This window comes from Pan troglodytes, chromosome 17 (genome assembly GCF_028858775.2).
Source record: "Pan troglodytes isolate AG18354 chromosome 17, NHGRI_mPanTro3-v2.0_pri, whole genome shotgun sequence".
In the NCBI taxonomy this organism is placed as follows: Eukaryota; Metazoa; Chordata; class Mammalia; order Primates; family Hominidae; genus Pan; species Pan troglodytes.
Genome location: NC_072415.2, coordinates 66400278 through 66423976, shown reverse-complemented (window position 1 = coordinate 66423976; position 23699 = coordinate 66400278). Strand labels below are relative to the sequence as shown.

The following is a 23699-nucleotide window of genomic DNA, read 5'->3' as shown; positions in this document are numbered from 1 at the left end:
ATTCTTCACAGAGTTAGAAAAAACAATTATAAAATGCATATGGAACCAAAAAAGAGCCCTCATAGCCAAAGCAAGACTAAGTAAAAAGAACAAATCTAGAGGCATCACACTACCTGATTTCAAACTATAAGGCCATAGTCACCAAAACAGCATGGCACTGGTATAAAAATAGGCACAGAGACCAATGGAACAGAATAGAGAACCCAGAAATAAACCCAAATATTTACAGCTAACTGATCTTTGACAAAGCAAACAAAAACATAAAGTGGGGAAAGGTCACCATTTTCAACAAATTGTGCTGGGACAATTGGCTAGTCACATGTAGGAGAATAAAACTGGATCCTCATCTCTCACCTTATACAAAAATCAACTCAAGATGGATTAAGGACTTAAATCTAAGACCTGAAACTATAAAAATTCCAGAAGATAACACTGGAAAAACCCTTCTAGACATTGGCTTAGGCAAGGATTTCATGACCAAGAGCCCAAAAGCAAATGCAATAAAAACAAAGATAAATATCTGGGACCTAATTAAACTAAAGAGCTTTTGCATGGCAAAAAGAACAGTCAGCAGAGTAAACAGACAACCCACAGAGTGGGAGAAAACTTCACAATCTACACATCTGACAAAACACTAATATCCAGAATCTACAACGAACTCAAACAAATTGGTAAGAAAAAAAAATCCCATCAAAAGTGGGCTAACAACACGAATAGACAGTTCTCAAGAGAAGATACACAAATGGCCAACAAGCATACGAAAAAATGCTCAACATCACTAATGATCAGGGAAATGCAAATCAAAACCACAATGCAATACCACCTCACTCCTGCAAGAATGGCCATAATCAAAAAATCAAAAAACAGTAGATGTTGGCATGGATGCAGTGATCAGGGAACACTTCTACACTGCTGACGGGAATGTAAACTAGTACAGCCACTATTGAAAGTAGTGTGGAGATTCCTCAAAGAACTAAAAGTAGAACTACCGTTTGATCTGGAAATCCTTCTACTGGGTATCTACCCAGAAGAAAAGCAGTCATTCAAAAAAGATACTTGCACATGGATGTTTATAGCAGCACAATTCACAATTGCAAAATCATGGAACCAACCCAAATGCCCATCAATCAATGAGTGGATAAAGAAACTGTGATATGTATCTATATACGTGCAATGGAATACTACTCAGCATACAAAGGAATGAATTAACAGCATTTGCAGTGACCTGGATGAGATTGGCAACTATTATTCTAAGTGAAGTAACTCAGGAATGGAAAACCAAACATTGCATGTTCTCACTAATGTGTGGGAACTAAGCTATAAGGACGCAAAGGAATAAGAATGATACAGTGCACTTTGGGGACCTGTGGGGAAGAGTGGAAGTGGGGTGAGGGATAAAAGGCTACAAATATGGTGCAGTGTATACTGCTTGGGTGATGTGCACACCAAAATCTCACAAATCACCACTAAAGAACTTACTCATGTAACCAAATACCATCCGTACCCCAATAACTTACGGAAAAATAAAATTAAAAAAATAAAAAAAATAAAATCTAAAAAATAAAAAATAAAAAGACAAAAACATTACTGTCACTATGCTTTTTAAAATAGCTTTTTTGGAGGCATTACTGACAAATAACAAATTACACATGTTTAAAGTGCAATATTCAATACATTTTGTAAATATCTGTGAAATCGTCATCACAATCAAGATAATGAACACACTTTTCACCTTCAAAAGTTTCCTCATGCCTTTAAAAATCCCTCCCTCAAAATAATGGCTTTAATTATTTTGAGATTTATCCATGTTTAATTATTTTGAGATTTATCCATGTTGTAGAGCATATCAATAGTTCATTCCTTTTTATTGCTGAGCAGTAGTACATTGTATGGCTATAGCATACTTTATTTATGAGCATTTGGGTTGTTTCAAGTTTTTGCCTGTTATAAACAAAGTTCTATGAACATTAGGATTCAAGCTTTGGAATGGACATAAACTTTCATGTCTCTTTAATAAATACCTAGGAGTGGAATAGTTGGGTCATATGGTAGGTGTATGTTTAACTTGTTGAAAAGCTGCCAGTGTTTTCCAAAGCAATGCTAGTATCTTGCATTCTCACTTGCAGGGCTTCAGTGTTGTAGTCACTCCAAATTCTTTCCAATGTTTGGTATAGTCTTTTTAGTTTCTAGTAAGTATGTTGTTGTATCTCATTGTGGTTTTTACTTTGCATTTTTCTAAGACTAATTACATTGAAGAGTTTTTTAAATGTTCATTTGTCATAATATACCTTTTTTAGCATAAAGTGTCTGTTCAAATCTTTTCACCATTAAAAAGATTGGGATGTTTGTTTTCTTATTATTGCATTTTAATACTTTCTTATACAATCAAGATACTGGTCCTTTATTAGAGATATATACTACAAACTTTTTTCTCTCAGTCTGTGGTTTGTCTTTTTATTCTCTTAACAGTGTGTTCTAAAGAGTAGAAGTTTTAGATTTTGTTAAAGAATAATTATTAATTTTTCTTTTATGGAGCATGAATTTAATGTTGCATCTAAGAAATCTTTGCCAAATCCAAAGTCACAAAGGTTTTCATCTATTTTCCATCTAGAAGTTTTATAGTTTTAAGTTTTACATTTAGTTCAATAATTCATTTTGAGATAATTTGTATATGTAGCAAAATGTATTGATCAGGTTCTTTTTTTTTCACATACAGATATCCAGTGGTTACAATAGCATTTGTTGAGAAGATTATTCTTTCTCCAATGAATTGCCTTTACCACTTCATTGAAAAATCACATATGCCCATATATGTATGGATCTATTTCTGTAATTTGTATCCTGTTCCATTTATCTATTCCTCTGTTTAAGATAAATACCACACTGTCTTGATTGTAATACCTATTAAGAAGTTTTGAAATCAGGTAGTATTGGTCCTCTAAGCATGTTATTCTTTTTCAAAGTTGTTTTGACTATTCTCTATTTTTTGCATGCAAAGAATGTACAGTTCCAGAAGCGACTAGCCACCAGAGTGCAAGCAAAGAATAGAGAAGAGTCAAAACAACTTTGAAAAAGAGTAACATTTTAGGCTGGATGCAGTGGCTCACACCTGTAATCCCAGCACTTTGGGAGGCTGAGGCAGGTGGATCACCTGAGGTCAGTTTGAGACCAGCCTGGCCAACATGGTGAAAACCTGTCTCTACTAAAAATACAAAAATTAGCCAGGCATGGTGGTGGGCACCTGTAATCCCAGCAACTTGGGATGCTGAGGCAGGAGAATTGCTTGAACCTGGGAAGTGGAGGTTGCAGTGAGCAAAGACCATGCCACTGCACTCCAGCCTCGGTGACATAGCCAGACTCCATCTCAAAAATAATAATAATGAAAAAAATAACATTTTAGAATCAGTTGGTCATTTGTTATTAAAAAATAAGCCTCCTGTGATTTTTTATTGAGATGAATTTTTTATTGAATCTAGCTATTAACCTAGAGATATTTGATATCTTACAATATTGAGTTTTCCACCCCATAAGCGCAAATATTTCTTCTTTTATTTAAATCTTTAAAATTTTTCTCAGCAATATTTTGTAGTTTTCAGTGTATAAGCCATTCACATTTTTGTAAAGATTTATCTCTGTTTCATATTTTTGATGCTATTAGAGAGATGGTATTGATTTTTACATTTCAATTTTGAATTGTTCCTAATATGTAGAGATAGTTGATTTTGTATAGATCATCTACTATACAATCTTACTAAATTCATTCATTAGTTTTAGATTCTCTTGGACTTTCTATATAGACCACCATGTCATTAGTAAACAAATATAATTTACATCTTCCTTTTCAATCTGGGTTCCTTTTATTCTTTTTCTTGCCTTATTGCATTGGTTGAAATCTCTAATACGATATTGAAAATAAGTTGTGAGGGAAAACATCCTTGTCTTATTTCTGATGTTTGCAACTGTTTTTCTTGTTTTACGTTTTGCAGGGAAAGAGCCTACATTTTTTCCTCTTTGGATCCCTACTCCTTAGCACATTATTTAGGAAATAGCAAATATTCAGTAAAGGGTGATCAAAAAATTAATGTAAGAAATGTGGAATTCACTTCTTACCCACAGTTAATGGGGGAGAGAAGAGAGACAGACACTGGAATACAAAGTTCTACTACAATATGAAGGGGCTTTTATGGATAATAACAAGGTATAGAGAGGGAGAATGTCTAGTCCTCTGCCCGTGGCAGGGAGCAAGAAAATGAAAAAGGATTCATGGAAGGTCTCTGGAGAAGGTGTTCCTGAACTGGATCTGGAGGGATCAACAGGCAAGAGGAGGGGGAGGAGCACTTGAAGTAGAAGAAACTGCACAGGTAGAGACCTTACAGCCTGTTTTGGAAAATACAAGAAATGCAGCATGGGCTGGGTACAGTGGCTTACGCCTGTAATCCCAGCACTTTGGGAGGCTGAGGCAGATGGATCAGTTGAGGTCAGGAGTTTGAGACCAGCCTGGCCAACATGGTGAAACCCCATCTCTACTAAAAATACAAAAATTAGCTGGGCATGAGGGCATGTGCCTGTAATCCCAGCTACTAGGGAGTCTGAGACAGGAGAATCACTTGAACCCAGAAAGTGGATGTTGCAATGAGCCCAGATCGTGCCATTGCACTCCAGCCTGGGTGACAAGAGCAAAACTCTGTCTCAAAAAATAAATAAATAAATAAAAATAAAAATAAATAAATAAAAAGAAATGCAACTTGAAAAACATTCAAACATTTGGGTTTTTAATCTCCTCCATTCTCTTCTTGTCCAGATTCACAGTCCAAGTTATCTCGAGTGTGCGCCCCATGAAATAATTCCTGAGGCATTCACCACTCTGGTTTCTGACTCTGGAGACTTTCCAGCTATCTTTCTCAAAATAGATCCCCCCTCCACCCCTGAATTGAACCCAGTTCCAGGTGCAGCTAGCCAACCAGAGTGAGGTGCATATCACTCTCTCGGCCTGAATATTGCAATTACAGGATCCAAATGAATGTGACCCACTTACCCACACCTGCCTCCTCCATATATAATTTTGATGTTTTAAGAGAACTAAACCTGGCAGTAAACACTACGCCACTTTCATTACATTTGATTCAGAATCCCAACGAGTCTTGCTTGTCTTGTAATATCTCTTGTTACATAATCTAGCCAGAGCTTAAGTATATAAGGGTTTGCTCATTTATAAGGCTCTACTTTGTCTTCCTGGGGCAAAGCAGTCATTTTACTTCAGTGGAAATTTCTAGGAGATACTTGAATGAAAAGGCAGTCCTGAGGCCTTGGGGGATTATGCTGCTGTTCTTCCTAACATTTCTTAGGATCTTTGATGAAACTTAGTGGAACATAGTAGTTTTTACTCTATACAGTGGAAGATAATATTAAATACTTCTGGTATAAAATAATTACTAGAATTTGTCTCAGTAACATTTTGTGTCTTAAGTACACAAGTCTTTAGTTGAATATCCACCCTGCAAATTGTTCGTGGAAAAAACATGCTTTTAAAGTATTTTCAAAGTTCTACGGGGTGGATGGTAAGGTCCTATATCAATACATTTTATTATTATTTATTATTCCTTGTTTACTTTTACTTCTCTATAGAATATGCAACTCAGCAGGCAGTTCTTTAGATAAAGAGACACAAATACTTTCCCGCATACACTGAAACACACACGTGTGCATACAGGCAATCATGTGGGTACAATACTCACAGACACACAGAGAAGAGCCTCTTTATCCACCACTGTAAGCTAAGGTATCTTAAGAGAGGATGTGTCCAGAGAGGGAGATACTTTGTTAGATTCTGGGAAGGGAGGAGTTTCTTGTAAGGGCCTCTGGAGGGACATCTTTTCAATGGGGCTTCTTTGTTTTGTTTGAAGTAAGGTCAGTTCCTCAACATCAGACCTATCTTTGTCAACAAGAAGTCACGGAAACACATTTCAGAATCTACAGCGAAGGGAAGTGGAGAAGGGTCAGATGCTGCCCCCTTTTGTGATCCTGTGCGGCAAGCTCTACAGGACCTTCAAAGGCTTAATTTACATACAACATTTAAAATGATCGGCTTTGTTTACATATCCTGGTCTATTGGTACTTCCCAAGGAATCAGGGTGGCTGAGTATACCCTGACTGACCTCCAAGTCAAGATCAGACTGGGGAGACCACATTAGGAGAGGCCACATTTGGGCTCTGAGGAATTGCACTACCCTCTTCTGATGTCATGCTCTTTTTTACCAGCAGTTTGTATACATCTGCGTACGGTTTATGTCTTTATTTCTTAACTGCATTTAGTAAACCTTTTAGAGCCATATCACCCAATAGAGCAATGACCTAACCATTCATCCTATTACCCTTTCCCATCTCCTCTTACCTTAACAATTAAATGAAACTGAACTGAATCAAATTGGTTGAAGAAGTTGCTGTCAGCTAGTCCTGAACCAGTCTTCCTTTTCTTTTTTTTTTTTTTTTTCTGCTGTAACCTTAGTAGCCATCCAGAACTAAAGCTTTTTTGGTCTACTCTTCTCTTAGTCCATTGCTTGAAATTTGTTTTTCCTTTGGAATAGTGACTTCTCTGTCTTTGAGAAGGAGGCAGCAAGAGGAGGTGTATTAGTCCATTTCATGCTGCTGATAAAAACATATCTGAGACTCGGGGAAAAAAAGAGGTTTAATGGACTTACACTTCCACATAGCTGCGGAGTCCCCGCAATCATCGCAGAAGGCAAAGAGGAGCAAGTAATGTCTTACATGGATGGTGGCAGGCAAAGAGAGAGGGTTTGTTTAGGGGAACTCCTCTTTTTAAAACCATCAGATCTCATGACACTTATTCACTATTGTGAGAACAACACGCAAAAGACCCGCCCCCACGATCCATTACTTCCCACTGGGCCTCTCCCCCAGCTCATGGGAATTGTGGGAGTTACAATTCAAGATGAGATTTGGGTGGCAACACATCCAAACCATATCAGGAGGGATGCTGTGAGGTACCAGAAAAGTAGGGAAGTGGTTAAGGATGAAGAAAGAAAAAGAGGTGCAGACCTTTGATCAGTTTCAGGTATCTCATACCCTATTCATGGCAGATACTACCACCAAGTAGTAGTATAATATACTCACCTTTCCCTGTGTGGGCATATCAGGAGTAGATGTCCTCTATGTAGCTGGAGACTTGTGGATCAAAGCTGAGGAGGGGATGTTTGCTGGCAACAATCTAGCTGGTGTTGGGCTATCCCCAGCCCATTGCATTTTGCACAGCTGTGCTGTACCATGGCCTTGCTTTAGCTAGGCCTTGGCCCTGTATTTTAGAGCTTCAGGAATGCCTGCATAGAACCACTTCACCATCTGGCATACTTAAGATTCTTTTGTGTCCTCTAGGTACATCTTCCTTCTAGCCGGCCTTGTCTAAGAATACAATGTCCCACCCTGCTACACTACAGATTGTTCCCTGACTCTAATGGAACCAGAGGGGATTAATTCAAGAAGAAACTAGTGAAGCCTATTTCCTCCTAGGCTCTCTACTAAGTTGCTATGGAGTCTTTTCTGAATGTTTACAGGATACCTTGCCCCATGCAATTCCCCATTTTCATGCTGGTTAACAAGAAGTGGGGGCAATGTTCTGGATCTGAGGATAAAATTTCTGACTCTCTAGCAAAGAAAAGCCCTAATGTCACTAGGGAAGTGATATAGACGAAGACAAGTGGTGACTTTCCTGAAACTCAACCAACCACAGCTGCATTAAACCAATGACCTAAGAAATCTGGTATTTTGTTAACATATAGGATACAGCCCAATATCAACACTCTGAAGGAAAAACATGTGTGAGAGGCAACTTAGCTTCTTCCAAACATAGGGATAAAGGCTGACCAAGTATCTGGAAATTTAAGACAGAGATACAAATAACACAAGGTCAATGATTGCTGACCATGTCTCTCTTTGCAATAGGCAGAACAAACTCAGAAAGTTTCTCAGCCCACAGAAAAGCCACCTCCACCCCATTAAATTAGAGAGCTATATGTTTCACAATCAATTGAGAGTTGAATACTCCTGATTGGTGACATCGAGTTTAATTTCTGCGTCATTTTTCTCGTAGTCTGGTTTAGTTCAATTCAATTCAGTTCAATCCAAAAAAATATTTATTGACCACTTACTGTGGACTAGACTGTGTATTACAAAGGATATGTGAATGACTAAGTTTCTGCTTTCAAACAACATAGCATATGCTGGGGAAACAAAGATTTTTTTTTTTTTCAAAGAGAAGCAAAAAAAAAAACTAGCTCCATATATGTATATCTCCATCTATGTATCTATAGATGGAGCTAAATATATATATTTTTAATCACATTTATATATCACAACATTCTTATCCACAAGGGGAAAAACTATCCCAGTTGAGATAGACACAGATAATTATGAAAAGAGGGCTGCATTAGGAACCCTCCACCCAAGGGAAAGAAAAGGGTGCTCTGGATCCTTAGGAGAAAACTGCAATGGCTCGGTAGACAAGAGAACATTTGAGCTGGGCCTTGAGCACTGAGTAGAATTTAGTCCAGTGGAATTGGGGCATGGGGGCGTTGGGGAAGGGTGAGAAAGGACATTTGAGAGTGAATTAAGGGACTGATCAAAGACATTGGGTTGTGAAATTTCATTGTATATTTAAGAAACAGTGACTAGTCTGATATGGCTTGTATGTAGCATATTGGGAGACAGGCTATAAACGTATGTTAGGGCAGGATTGTGAGGGGCCTTCAATGACATGCCAGTGAGTTTGACTTTCTGATGTTGAAAAAATTAATTTATTCAATGAGTATTTAGTGAATACCTTCCATGTAAACATTGACATTGTGGTTATAGTAGTAAATGAGAGAGAAAAGTTCTCTTCTACAGTGGGGCTCATATTCTAGTTGGGGAGCTAGGCCATTAAAAATAAAAAAACAGACAATAACTCGGGAAGATAATTTGAAAGATAAATAATTGCTGGGAAGGAAATAAAGCAGGGTGAGGTGAGAGAGATATAATGGAGGTGGTCAAGGTTGACCTCTCTGAGGATGTGATATTTGTGTTGTGACCTAAGGTCAGAATGGGCCTTGACTACCCCTATTCTGTCTTCTTAACTGAGGAGGAGATGTCAGTCATGCAAAGGTGAGTGGGGAGAGATTTTGATGCCAAGAAGTTGGAAAGAACAAACTCCAAGAGAGGAATGTGTTTGGCATGTTTGAGGAGCAAAAGACCAGGAAGTCCAGAGCACAGAAAGTGAGGGGACAATGGTATGAGATGCGGTTATAGAGGGAGCATGGCTTGTTCATGTGGAGCCTTGCAGGCCATGGTAGAGCTTGGGTTCTATTCTGAGTGTAATGGGAAGCCAGTGTGGGGTTAGACAGGGAAGTAGCACATTCTGGCTTGCACTTTGCTCTGCAGTGAACTGACTGTGGTGTATTAAGGGTAGAAACAGAGAGATCCATGGAGAGGCTCTTGAATTTCAGAAGGTGAAAGACGATGGTGGCTTGCACAAGATGGCACTGCTGGATATGGAGAGAAGGTGACTGCCTTGGCATATATTTGAAGTTAGTGCCCACAGGACTTGGTGTTGAATTGGATGTTGGGTAAAGGGAAAGAACAACCAAAGATGGCCCCTAGGGTCTTAGTCTGAGCAGGTGATTTGTCATTTGCTGGGACAGGAAAGGCTGGAGGAAAGATTGACTGATTTAAAGGGTACATCAAGAGTATTTTTTAGGTAGATTATTAAGTTTGAGTTGCTTGTTGATCATCCAAGTGGTGATGTCTAGACAATGGCTATTATGTGAGTTGCTTTTCTGACCTCAGGGAAAAGGTCATGGTTGGAAATAATGTATTTAGACATGTACTTAAACCTAGAGGAGTAGATAATGTGAGTTGACTTATTTTCTTTAGTAAAAATCTGTGTGGGTTTTTTTTGGGGAGGGGAGGGGGGAAATTACTAATGATATTTAAAACTCCATGAATATTGAAATATCTATGAAAAAGATTGCTTAATCCCCAGCCTAATATTCTAAGCCTAAAAACATCATTGTTTTGTTAAGGAGGAAAAAAGAATAAAAATGAAAATATTGACTTTGACTAAGTTGTAAACTTTCAAGGACTTGCGTAGTGCAAATGCCTGCATTTATTTCTGTGAATTCATTATGCTATGATGAGATATAGGAAGGTCTGGGGGGTATTCCTGGGCCAGTAAAATCTTCTTGTAGACTTGGGACATTTTTCAAAGTTAAATAAATTAGCTCCCTCTACACATTTTTTAAAAATAACTAAATTCCTTGTCAACAGGGAGGAAAACTATAGAAGTTGAAACATTTTTCAACTGGTTTGGTTTGAAGTTGTGGTCTTCTTAATGAGTACATTAGATCTGTTCTATTGTCTATTGGTTGATCCCACAGAAACTATTGACCATTTGACCCAAACCAAGCAAACCCCCAAACAAAACCAAATAGAAACTACTAATACCATAGTTACAATGGTGTGAACTGTAAATCAAAATAAATGTACATTTTGTATTTAATTTTTTGTTTTTGTTGAGATTAGTTATGCTATCAAGTGTTGAGGAAAATCTTGTTGATGATTTATGAAATATTTTGAGCTCAGTAGAAAAAAAAAGGTAGTCTACATATTCTAGTCTAACCATTATAGCATCTTTTAAATTCGAACTGAAATTTTTCCTTCATGGTTTCTGAATTTCTAATTTTTGGGCCATGGAATTAATGAAAAGAAAATGATTGAGAAATACTACCAGGATGCTTTAGAAGAGAATACTACCTAAAGGCTCTGTAAAGCTAAAAATATTACAGGAATGCATCAATAAATAAGGGCAAAGGACATGAACAGACACTTTTCAAATGAAGACATACATGTGGCCAAAAATCAATGAAAAAAAGCTCTATCAGATGGTATCTCATGGTGGTTTTAATTTGCATTTCTCTGCCACAAGTCAAAACCACCATGAGATACCATCTCACACAGTCAGAAGGGCAATTATTAAAAAGCCAAAAAATAACAAATGCTGGCAAAGTTGTGGAGAAAAGGGAATGCTTTTACACTGTTGGTGGGAGTGTAAATTAGTTCAGCCATTACGGAAGACACTGTGGTGATTCCTCAAAGACCAAAAGACAGAAATACCATTCAACCCACCAATCCCATTATTAGGTACATACCCAAAGGAATATAAATCATTCTATTACACAGACTTATGCATATGTATGTTCATTGCAGCACTATTCACAATAGCAAGGACATAGAATCAACCTAAATGCTCATTAATGATAGACTGGATAAAGAAAATGTGGTACATATATACCATGGAATACTATGCAGCCATAAAAAAGAATGAGATTATGTCTTTTGCAGGAACATGAATGGAGTTGGAGACTATTATCCTTAGCAAACTAACACAGGAACAGAAAACCAAATGCCACATGTTCTTACTTATAAGTGGGAGCTAAATGATGAGAACACATGGACACATAGAAGGGAACAACACACACTGGGGCCTTTTGGAGGGTGGAGGGTGGGGGAGGGAGAAGATCAGGAAAAATAACCAATGGTACTAGGCTTAAGACCTGGATGATGAAATAATTTGCATACCAAACCCCCATGACACAAGTTTACCTATGTAACAAACCTACACTTATACCCTTAAACTTAAAAATAAAATTTTTAAAAAGTCACTGAAATGTATACTTTAAATGGGTGAATTTTATGGTATGTGAATTATATCTTAATAAAGTTGTTATAAAAACAATAATAATAAAAATCATTAAATAATTTTCATTTATATATGTTAATTTTGATAAATAATCATCTGGTAATAAATAACGAGTAAAATACTTCAATAAATATAATCATATTAATAATAATAAAGTGACTCAACAGAAATTTATTAGATTTTCTGTCTCCATGTGGAATCTTTGAAAGGATGCTTTATGCAGCTGAAATGCTCTCTTGCGCCATGTGCAAATGAGGATGAAATAAAGCCTGAGAATGTGGTCAGGGAGACTGAGATGAAATAAGCAAACCAAAAGATGTGAACCAAAATGTAATGCATGAACTGAAGTACATCTGGTGAGTATGCATGCCGCTGCTCTATGCTAGAAACCATTATAAACCATTTGGGGTGATCAAAAAATTGCTGCCCAGGTGCAGCAGTTTCTATTTTGAAAATGAAGTAAATCTAGTGGATACTATGGATGAAGAACTTGCAAAATCTTATTAGAAAAATAAATCTGTTTTGAGTTAGAAGATTGAAAAAATCCTAACAAATTACGGGAGTAGAAGTGTTGCAAAACTGAATGCATTCATGTTTATTCAATAATCACACGCATGTTCCATTAAGAAATGCAGAAAAAAAGTGCAATAAATATTGACTTTCACAGCAAAATGTAGAAGTATACGTGCAAGGAATAATGAATCCTTTTCTTGACAGTTTGAGAAAAATAGAAACTTTAAGTCATTTACACAGGTTGAAAAATAAAGCTGTCCTCTTTATTAGCAGAGGAAAAATAGTTCAAGTTAGTTGTACAGAGATTATTCATCTGACTTGATTCTTTACAGGCGGAAAAACCAGTCTGTATTTATTAGGAATGTAGGTTTGCGAATGCAGGCAATCATGGGGCAAGATCTGGGTTTGGAGCTCTTTTTGTTTGGGAGGGAAAAGAAAGCATGGGTTTGCTTCCCCACCCCTCCTATTCCCAACACTGAGGGTCATAGAGGGTTTGGGGCCTTGGTGGAAATTATGTTGTGTTCAAAATATCTCATACCACTTCTCCTACCCCCCACAATATTTCTATTCAGAAAAAATCATGTGAAAATTGAACCTTGAAAGCAAACTTGAGCGGGGAAAAAATTACAAAAGAATATTTTGGGAACGCTAATGCTTGCTGATCAGAGTATAACTTGGTTGTTTTTTGGAGGGGGTGTGCAACTAAAGGACATGTACCAAGACCTTTAAAATGTTTGTGGCCTTTAGGCAATCAATTTCATGGGATCATAAGAAAATGATCAGAGATACTTGCATATAACAACTTTCATGCAACCATATTCATACAGTATTTTTTTAAAATAGCAAAAACTTGGAATTGACAAAATTTCATTGGTAAAATGATTTAATAAATGAAAAAATGACTTAACATGGACTACTATGAAACCTTTAGAAATCATGTTGTGAAGAACATTTATTTACCTGCAAAACTATTCATGATGTATTTGTAAAGGCAAAAAGCTGAAACGTTATATATAGTGCATGCAGTTTGGCCTCATTATATGTGTGTTATGTGTAACTGTATAGAAAAAAGACTGGAAGGAAATATTTAAAGAATGATAACTGCTTAATTCTGGGAAGTGAAACTTTGCATGATTTAAATGATCCTGTCTTTTTGCTTTTTGTGTATTTTCAAACATTCCTATGCTGGTAGTTGCTTTTATACCCAGAAAGGCATTACCTAGTAAATGTTTATTAAACAGAAAGGCAACTGAAAAGGTGTATGTGGAAAGTGAAAGGGAAGGTTTTGCCTTAGTCATTGGGAGAAGCAGGCAAAGCAGGCAGAATGTAAGTCTTTGTTTTCCTGAGTCAGTGGGGAAAATCCACCCTGCGTCTCCTGGATCTCCACCCAGCAGGCAGTAGAGTCCAGTCTCTGAATGGGGATCTGAGTCAACAGCTCCACAATGTGAACCTCTGGTTGGACCTAAAAGGGTACCCAATAGTTCAACCTGAAGGAGCTAATCTCTGGAAGTAACCAATCTGTTGTGTGATTCCTGGTGGGACAACTGAGCGGCAGGCTTAACCCTCAACCCCCCGCAGTGCAACGTTTCCACCAGCTTCCCCACTCACTTCTGAAGAGTTCCCAGGATTATCATCAGCTCGGTGGGGAATAATGCAATGAGAGAAATGGGCCCTGGGTTTTGCAGCTCCATGAACAAATGCGGACACAATCACTTGTCCTCAACATCATAAGATCATATAACAATGCTTGGTAAATTGCTTTGAGATCCACAGGAAAGTGTGGCATTTCATTACCAGTCTTTAATCGACATTTCTATTCACTCATGTAAGAACCATTGAAAACTATTGGTCCTGAACTTTATATAGTCACCAGCAAGCAGGTCTGGGGAAGTTTCGATGCCAAGATCACAGCAAACTAACAGGATAGGCAACCATAATAGCATTAGGCAAATAAAATCAGTGGAGAACAATGTTAATATGAAGATAAAGGAAATTTATTGAGGTCAGAAATTTCCTGAGAAATAATGATCTATGAGAAGAAACTGAAATGAGTAGGAATATCCACTACTGCTCTGTTATCATTTCACTACCTCCTTCTATTAGAACACACATTTGAGAGCTGACTTTTATCATCACGTAGACTAATTTCCCAGTTTGAAAGTTTTCAACCATAATACTCCATATAGCAGTGTGAAGATTTTAGCTTTTTAGCAATAATTATTAAGAGGAAATCTTTCAACACTTTTTTTCTATGTTCCACTTACATTTATGCAGGTGTAGTTTGTACTATGGATTGCAGTGGCTCTGCCCTGCGCAGAGTCCCAGCATGCCTCTACTATGAAGGAATGGTGGTACACTCTGGAAAGTTTCTACTGGTTTTATATGTAGCTGTTGATTATTGAGTTTTTTTTCACAAGTGTTTGTGTACCTTGTTTGCCAATTAATATTATAGCTCTAGAACTAGTTTTGTACTGATCCACCCATATATCTACCTTTTTTATGCCTTGTGTCAGAGATAAGTTGAGATGCCTTACAAAATATAAAATAAAATTATAAAGTAACAGTTACAGAAATGAGATAAAGACAAAATAGTAAGAAAGAAGAAATAAAGCTAAGAATGAGTTTAGCAGGTCTTCTACCTATTCTAGAAGCAGGCCATAAACTCTAGTGGCTAATGCATAGAGAGAGAAAGAGTCAGAGACATCAAATCTTGGTCCCTTGAAGCCTTTGGCTTCCCCAGAAGTAGTAAGGGGCAGGTACAGCAGGTGAGAGCAGGCCAGCTGTAATGTTTCAATATCCTTCACCAACCTGTTCAACCAGAAGAGTTTGTTTTATATGGTGTGAGATTCCGCATAAGATTTAAGGTTTAAAAAGCATCCTTCACTAAAAGACATATTTGAAAGCCAGAGAATTCACAGTGGTTCTAAGAGTCAAGCCAGCTTGCCTGCAGGTAAACATACCCATTATTTGTACTATGAATGGAGGGCAGTATCCTTAACAACACCTTTGAAGAGAATTGTGGCAGATAACATATGCTCCTAGCTGAAGGTTTAAGTATATTCTCCATCAATTTATTTATTCAACACAAATTTATCAAACACTCACCATGTGAATTGCTTATAGCATGGAGATAAGAGGTAGGTGGTATACTACTGAATATAAAGTATGTTTTTGATTTTGAGAAATATTCTCTGGGATCAGTCATACGTGAACAATTAAACAACAATACAGACAGTAAGAGTAGAACCATCAAGATCAGACAACGAAAGTTTTGTAATCAGAGGAAAGAGTGAATTTTGCCAGGGTTATCATAAAGTCTTCTTGGAATGAGACAAACCCGAGTTAACCTTTAAAGAATGTCCAGGGTCCAGATATACGGAGAAACGTGGGGAAAGCACACAGGTATATTGGTGTGCTGAACACACAGATCACCAGAGAGGAAATAAAATAGGAGCTTTTAAGAAAAGGTGCTGCTGGGTGTGGTGGCTCAGGCCTGTAATCTCAGCACTTCGGGAAGCCAGGGCAGGAGGATGGCTTAAACTCAGGAGTTTCAGATAAGCCTAGGCAGCATAATAAGACCTGTCTCAAAAAAAAAAGTAAATTAGTTGGGCATTGTGATGCATACTTGTAGTCCCAGCTACTCTAGAGGTTGAGGCAGGAGGTTTGCTTGAGCATAGGAGTCTGAGACTGCAGTGAACCATGATCATGCCACTGCACTCCAGCCTGGGTGACAGAGCAAGACTCTGTCTCAAAAAAACAAACAAAAAAAGAAAAAGTGCTAAGCATGTGTATTAGTTTATTTTCACACTGCTGATAAAGACATACATGAAACTGGGCAATTTACAAAAGAAAGAGATTTAACTGGACTTACAGTTCCACACTGCTGGGGAAGCCTCACAATCATGGTGGAAGGCAAGGAGGAGCAAGTCAGGTCTTACATGGATGGCAGCAGGCAAAGTGAGAGAGAGCTTGTGCAGGGGAACTCCTCTTTTTAAAACCATCAGATCTTGTGAAACTTATTCACTATCATGAGAACAGCACGGGAAGGATTTGCCCCATGAATTGATTACCTCCCACTGGGTCCTTCCCACAACATGTGGGAATTCAAGATGAGATTTGGGTGGGGACACAGCCAAATCATATCAGCATGAGTTTTTGATAGGAAAGAGAGAGAGAGAGAAAGAAAGAGAGGATGAGGGAAGACGAGGAGGATTTACACCCTGTATGTGAAGACCCTGGGGTTTACTGATGTTCTACTGTGCATAATATGGCACCTGAAGATGCCAAGTGCTATTTTTCCCCATGGTGTAGAGAATTTATGTGTAACAGACATCTCAGCTACAGAAGGGAAAGAAGACATCCTAGAGTGGAATGAAGTGCACAAAGTAGGGCAAATAGCAGCTTTTGAGATTAAGGCTATACTTACCAATAAGTCTAGTTCAATCACTCTTTTTTTACAAAACTTCCAGCATTATTCCACATTTTGTAAGATGTTTGATTTTAATAAAGAGTCATTCTTTTGGAGGCAGTGTATTACATAAAAGAATACTGAATTTGCACCCCAGCTATTACTTGTATGGCCTTGGATAAGTAATGGCTTTTCTGAGTCTCTCCCTTTCATCATTTTCAAAATGGAGATAATAATGGATAATCTCCCTAGTCACAGAGCTGTAGCGAGAATTAAATCATCATTGTATCTGTAAAAGCTGCCATGATTTACGTAGCTTAGAGTATCCCTGGGAGGATACACAAGAAACTAACTGATTGCAATATAGGTGGAGAAGTGATAAACTGGATAAGAGGAGCAGGGGAATAATGGTTAGAGAGGAGAAGGAAGACTTTTTTTACTTTTCACTGAATAGCCTTTGGACTTTCTTGCATTTTGTACTAGGAATGCTCATCACCTATTCAAAACTAAATAATAAATAAGGAATAGACTTAATTATCAGAAAAAATAACTACACAGTTATGTTATTATCTAGGTCAAGGATCAGCAAATTATGGCTCTCAGGTCAAATCCAGACTGCTGTCTGATTTTTGTAAATAAAGTTCTATTGGAACACAGCAACACCCATTACAAGTTATTTATGGCTGCTTTCAAGCTGGCCACTAAGTTACAACTTCAGACTTGATTAGTTGCAACAGGGTTGGCTTGGAGAGCCCAAAATATTTATTATCTGGCCCTTCCTGGAAAATGTTTGCCAACTCCTAGTCTAGATGTTATCCAATGCTTTGAAATTTAAAGCATCTGGTTCTCTTTTTTGAAAAAGTTATCTTTTTATGTGTGCTTTCTTTTCTCTCTTTCTCTCCTAATGAAGGGGGACTGTAGTTGATACCTCTTTCCACATTCTTAGCACATACCAGTGCGCCTTCCACATGGTAGAGCTCAGTGTGTTGTTGATTGAATTTACTTTTCATTCTAATGAACTTGAGAACATAAATAGTTAATTTTGCCATGCTGAGTATATATAATAAAAATTTTCCTATTGAAATTCGATATAATTTCATTCATTTTTAGATGTAGTTTATTATTCTGGTTGTGGCTCAGAAATCTAGGCTTATAGTCAGAAAGTATTGCTTAGTGCTTTGATAACTTATGACTCCCTATGTGATGCTGAGTTTGAGCTGAAGTTTCCATATCTGTATTCTGGGGATGATAATACCGCATCCTGCTTTCTCCACAGGGATGTTCTGAAGACACCCAGGGTAGAAGCACTGTGTCATTCAAGCATTCCTGATGGCTGGAGAGCCATCCTCAAAGTGGCACTGGCAAAGTAAGTTTTCTGACTCTTATTTGTTACAAAGGTAAAAAGATGTGGCTATGGAAATGTTCTCCATGCAATTAGGAAAAAAAATATTTGCTAAGAGTAAACATGAGTGTTTACATTGATCGAGACTTTTCCTACATGTAGGGCAGTATCTTCATGATAGTCGGCTTTTACAGCATCCTGACATTGACATTCCCAGGAGTGCAGGCGTTAGCAGCACTATCCTTTCTCTGGACTCTGTCTGCTGCCATTAACCCATGCTCCATCCTCCTCTCCAATACTGCTCAAACAGTAGCCCTTTTTCTGAGTGGGAAGCTCATTAACAGGGCTAGGCTACTCACACTTCATACGGAATCACACGGATTGTGCTACAGCCTAAAAATCCCTTCAGTAGGAGGTTCTGGCTCTTCACTTGCAACAAGTTTATGCTCATTTTGTTAATTCTGAAAATGTGACAATTTATGGGGATATTGCAACCAGCATGTGGAAAATCAAGTGATACCTCGATCTCCTGATAGACTGATACCGAAATATAATTAGAATGTGTATCATATAACCATGATGCATAGTGAGCCAAAAGGGGGAAAGGCAGTCAGGAGGGAGTATTTATTTTACAAAGGTAATTCCCAGATCTTAAAGTGATAGTATTGGACATCTTTCAAGTTTTGTTGCTGTTATGTATTTCTTCCTTCAGCACAAATAATATCTTAGACAAAAAGAGAATTGCAAAGATACATGCATGCATATGTTTGTTGCAGCATGATTCACAATAGCAAAGGCATGGAATCAACCCAAATGCCCAACAATGATAGGCTGGATAAAGAAAATATGGTACATATACACCATGGAATACTATGCAGCCATAAGAAGGAATGAGATGATGTCCTTTGCAGGAACATGGGTGAACCTGGAAGCCGTTATCCTCAGCAAACTAACGCAGAAACAGAAAACCAAACACTGCATGTTCTCACTTGTAAGTGGGAGCTGAACAATGAGAACACATGGACACAGTGAGGGGAACAACACTTCCTGGGGCCTGTAGTGGGAGGGCAGGGTCGGGGGGCGGTGGGAGAGAATTAGGGAAAAGAGTTAATGTATGCTGGGCTGCATACCTAGGTGATGGGTCGTTAGGTGCAGTAAACCACCATGGTACATGTTTATGTATGTAGCAAACCTGCACATTCTGCACATGTACCCCAGAATGTTTTTTAAAAAATAAAATAATTTTAAAAAGAGAGAATTGTTATCATAATTTTAAACTTCCTCTGCTTTCCCTTGCCTGCAAATTGGAGATAATGATATTTCCCGTTAATATACCTCTTGAGGATTAGAAAGAAAGTTATATTTGTCATCATGATTGTTGTGATCAAAACCATAGTCAATCTCAACCAGTTACTGAATGCTCTTGATTTTGGCTATTAGACTTTAATGAGTAAATATGAACATAAAGAGTCATCCAGAAAAGGCATTCTGCTCTCCCTATCCTTTCCTTCCTCTCACCCTCTTTTCTTTTAAATCACTAAGAATCACTCCATTCCCAGTGTTTTTGCCAGCAGTCATTTCATAGGAGGCAAATATTACTTTTAAGCAGTATATGCCTGACCTTTAAAAAAATGGTAGATATATGTTTGGCAACTTAGGTTAACAGAACACTAGTACTGTATTGCCACTCAAATAATGAGTCCATATTCTGTTTTAGCATCTTGAAGTTGTCATTGCAGTCATTTAATATCATTCATTAAAAAGTATAGCTAATTACATTTCCAGTGTCACTATATATGGAAAATCAGAATATCAAATATAATGTTTATTTTTTCCTCATGCAAAGGGAAAAACACAAATCCTTTTAATTGTATCTTTAATAATAAAAAGGAACATTATCATTACGAGGAGAAAAATGTATTACTTTCATGGGGCTTTGCACACCAGCATTTTGTCCTATTACTTCTCTACTATACTGAACAACACTAATTATGGGGGCCTAATTAGGCAAAATTACAGTATAGACCCTAATGAAGTCTCTGGATTCTTAACAAACCCTAACTGTCTTTCCACATCATTCTGAAGTCAGCATTAGTTATGTAAAGCAGCCTAGCCTTCTTTTCCTACCAGCTTGTCTCTGAAATACTTATTTTTCTTGGTTCTCTGGTCAAAGTTTGAAAGGTGTTTTTGTTTTTTAAATTTAGCTTTGTTTTGTTTCTAAATCTACCTTAGTGCTGTTAAAGAACTATCCACTAAAAAAATTCTGGACCAGAAAATAAAGGAGCAAGGGGCTGGAGAGGACACTCAAGTCTGTTATTATTATTATGTTGAGGAGTGCCATCTGCTTTATTGAATCTGCCAATTTAAATGCTAATCCCATCCTTAAACACCCTCACAGACACACCAGAAATAATGTTTAATTTGGGCACTCCATGACCCAGCCAAGTGGAAGCATAAGATTAACTATCACCTGTACCCCAGTTTAGTCTTAGTATGTAAAACCATTGACCCATTCCAGAGTTTTTTCCTAGCCTCTTGGCTACCTGACTAGCTTCAATTCTCATGTTAAATAATTATCTTGTCTGACCTTCTTGGCTCAGGGACCATCCCTGTCTCTTCTGGTTTTGACATCAGTTGCCCTCTAAGGTTTTGCCCTTGGCACAAGGTGCCTATGGGATTGGGACTACCTACCTAATTGTTATTACTTTTGGACATATTTTCTGTTCTAGTCAGACTGGAGAGAGTCTATGCTTATTCCTGCATCTTTGAGCATTTCTACTTCCTCTCTGCCCCAGTGTAGCCTCCTTTTTCATTTGCCCATCTGAGTGAGTCCTCCTGGTTCCAATCTCTTCATCAATCTAGGCCCAGTACTCCCTGAGGCTTTCCTTGATCCATACGTTTCATGCTGGTCTCCTGTTCAGAGGTCTGTGCTTTTCCTTTGGGTGCATGCTGCCTTTCAATGTTGCTTGGCTGCCTTCCTCCCTGCAGAGATCCCCATTTTTTGGGAGCATGGGCTAATGAAGCTTCTTGGGGATGAGCATCAACCTTCATAACTTAGATAATGTGTCTAGGATTTGGAAAGTTGAGCTGGGTACCAGAAGTAGGAGATGGAGGGAAAATTGGTTTGTTCTGGAAAGAGGTAGGGAGAGGAAGGGAGAATGCTTTGAGGAGAAGGGACATTGAGCCAGAGAAATGACAAGTGACAGATTTTCTTTCTTTTGTGAAAGGCCCTTTTCTATGTAGTTTGGTCTCTCTTCTATATGCAATCTAAAATCAAGACTACAAAAAGAACAAATGGGCCAGGCGCGGTGGCTCATGCCTGTAATCCCAGCACTTTGGGAGGCCGAGGTGGGCGGATCACCTGAGGTTGGGAGTTCGAGACCAGCTTGACCAACGTGGAGAAACCCCATCTCTACAAATAATACAAAATTAGCTAGGCATGGTGGTGCATGCCTGTAATCCCAGCTACTCAGGAGGCTGCAGCAGGAGAATATCTTGAACCAGGGAAGCAGAGGTGGTGGTGAGCCGAGATCACACCATTGCACTCCAGCCTGGGCAACAAGAGCAAAAATCCATTTCAAAAAAAAAAAAAAAGAACAAATGTCACAATCTTTTGTATTATGAATTTCCTGTGGTCTGGGTACCACATAATGTGATACCTAAAAAGAGTTACTGTTATACTCTTTTTTTTTTTTTTTTTGACAGAGTCTCTCACTCTGTCATCCAAGCTGGAGTTCAGTGGTGTGATCCCAGCTCACTGCAATCTCCATCTCCCAGGTTCAAGAGATTCTTGTGCCTCAACCTCCTGAGTAGCTGGGATTACAGGTGCACACCACCACAACTGGCTAATTTTTGTATATTTAGTAGAGATGGAGTTTCACTATGTTGGCCAGGATGGTCTTGAACTCCTGGCCTTAAGTGATCTGCCTGCCTCGGCCTCCCAAAATACTGAGATTTCAGGCATGAGCCATTGCACCCAGCCCTAAAAAGAGTTATTCTAACTAAACATGGGATCATTTCACATATCTATGGGAGGTATTCAATAAACAATAGTACAATGGGGCATAGGAGTAAATTTCATGGCCTATGTTCCATCTCGATGCATACTAGTCAAGTTCTTTAAAAATGAGTGTTGAAAGTACAGAGATAATTTTCAGGGAGGAAATAAATGGAATTTAGTTTATGGTCTCCCTTTATGCCATTTATACATTTATATTTTAGTGTCAAACTAAGCTTTGTGTGGGAATAAATAAAAGCATCATTCTCAATAATGCAATATTCCTTCTGTGCATGCTATGTCTCGTGAGAATGGCAATGGAGAATGTGCATCCCAACCATGCATGATCTTCATTCATCCTTCTACTTAACCTCACCCACTCGTGGCTTCCCTACCGAGAGATCATTGTTTCTTATCATTATGCTTCTCCCTTGCCTATTCAGCCACACGCACGATCCAATCTTTTCTTGCTAATTTGGATTCTTAGTTTTTCACCTCCTTGGGTCTAATTGCTCCTGAACAACACACTTCTTGTCTTGACAGGCTCCTGGGAAGTTCCTTTCCCACATGTTCCTTCTGTGTGCAGCTTTCTACCTAGTGTATTGTCCTGCAGACCACATATCTTATTTGAGATGGTATTAATCCTATCAGAAGGATGATAACAGGAGTGGCAGGGATGATGTGGTGATAAATTTGACGGAGTGAGAAAGAATAGATGACCCTCTTAAAAAAGCTGGTCCAATGCTCCTGGAAGAGTGATTTGAATCAAAGAGAGGAATAGGAAAAAGAAAAAAAGGGTGTGTCATTCTAAAGTGAAGTGGAGAAGGAACATTTTCTGGATAGTGTGGGCACAACTGCTTTCATTTTTCAGGTAACAGAGGGTCACCACTCATATAGCTGGAGAAAGTCTTTCAACATTTGTTTTTTCAATTAAATCTCCTAAATCTCCTAAATTATGAGTTATGATTATACATTTTGCTTTTCTTCCTGATAGGCTGGAATAATCACCTATACTGGGTTCAACTTATGTGTTTTGGAGGTCCTTATGAGCTTAGGCACCTAGAGATTTAATTACAGAGCTCACAACCTTTCTCTGTTATTTTCATAGACAGGCCCCTGTAATCAAGCCCATCCTTGGCAACTCTTCACTGGAAACTCCTTTGACATCCATCAAGTTACTCTCTTCATTAATGCCTTAATAAGTCTTCAGAATCAAAGAACAACTTAAAAATAAACATAATTTCAGAGGCCAGAGCCAAAAAAAGCCGTAAGTTAAAGAGTGTTTGATATGCCACAAATAGGAACAAGAAAACATTGATTAGGGAGATATGAAGGAAATCAGTAAGCCCCAGGAAATATTAGATGAAGTGATGATAAGTTTGGAATTTGGGAGATTTGTGTAAACTTGAACATTAACTTCGAGGCTACCTGCAACATTTTGGCCACACTTAGCTTTCAAAACTTTTGGAAAAGCACCAGAATATTTTTGAGAGACTGCCTCCTTGAAATGGTTAGAATCCAACTTATTACTGAAATTACATTGACAGCGAAATGTTCTAGTAATAGCTGAAATGTAGCATGGCATTACTGAAACTCTCAACAAGATCCAGGAAGCTGTATCCTGAATACAGTAGTCAGGAAAGAAAGAAGTATTGGTAACATGCTTAAGCCCGCTGCTTCTGAAAACGTGATT

General features: G+C 38.1%; 1 long non-coding RNA gene across 1 annotated transcript in view; it reads left to right on the top strand.

The window, feature by feature from the left end:
- LOC134808615 (uncharacterized) overlaps window positions 1-23273 on the top strand; it is a 110244-nt gene extending 86971 nt beyond the window's left edge. The window contains exons 3-4 of the long non-coding RNA XR_010151950.1: window positions 17944-18033; window positions 23115-23273. This is a non-coding gene — a long non-coding RNA (uncharacterized LOC134808615). The remainder of the gene's footprint in view (window positions 1-17943; window positions 18034-23114) is intronic.
- The last annotated feature ends 426 nt before the right edge of the window (window positions 23274-23699 follow it).